Consider the following 362-nt stretch of genomic DNA (forward strand, 5'->3'; position numbering starts at 1 on the left):
TATATCTCTGATTTCAACTTGAGAGAACATTATACGACAATTTATTTAAGAATAACGAGATAAGGATTTATCTTCCACCATCGAATCTACCGTTACTAGTTTTCAAGATATAGGCGAGACTACAATTTTTACTTTTTAATTTTATCTATATAATGTGGCGACAATATCTAATTGGTATATACATTTTAGTTTGGCAATTAAATCTTAACGTTAACGATCTTTGTAATTAATATTTTACATTGGAGGATTTTATCAATCGATAATTTCATCTGGCGACTAATACTCAACAATATTTATTAGATTTTTATTAATTGACAACGTAAAAACTTTATTACTCCACTAAATGTAACTGTCATTTTGTA

The 362-nt window shown here is 26.5% G+C and overlaps 1 protein-coding gene across 1 annotated transcript in view; it reads right to left on the reverse strand.

Moving 5' to 3' along the window:
- Positions 1-362, reverse strand: part of LOC108759410 (peroxisomal N(1)-acetyl-spermine/spermidine oxidase-like) — an 18,785-nt gene that overhangs the window by 17,416 nt on the left and 1,007 nt on the right.

Source organism: Trachymyrmex cornetzi, unplaced genomic scaffold (genome assembly GCF_001594075.2).
Source record: "Trachymyrmex cornetzi isolate Tcor2-1 unplaced genomic scaffold, Tcor1.1 scaffold1832, whole genome shotgun sequence".
Taxonomy (NCBI): domain Eukaryota; kingdom Metazoa; phylum Arthropoda; class Insecta; order Hymenoptera; family Formicidae; genus Trachymyrmex; species Trachymyrmex cornetzi.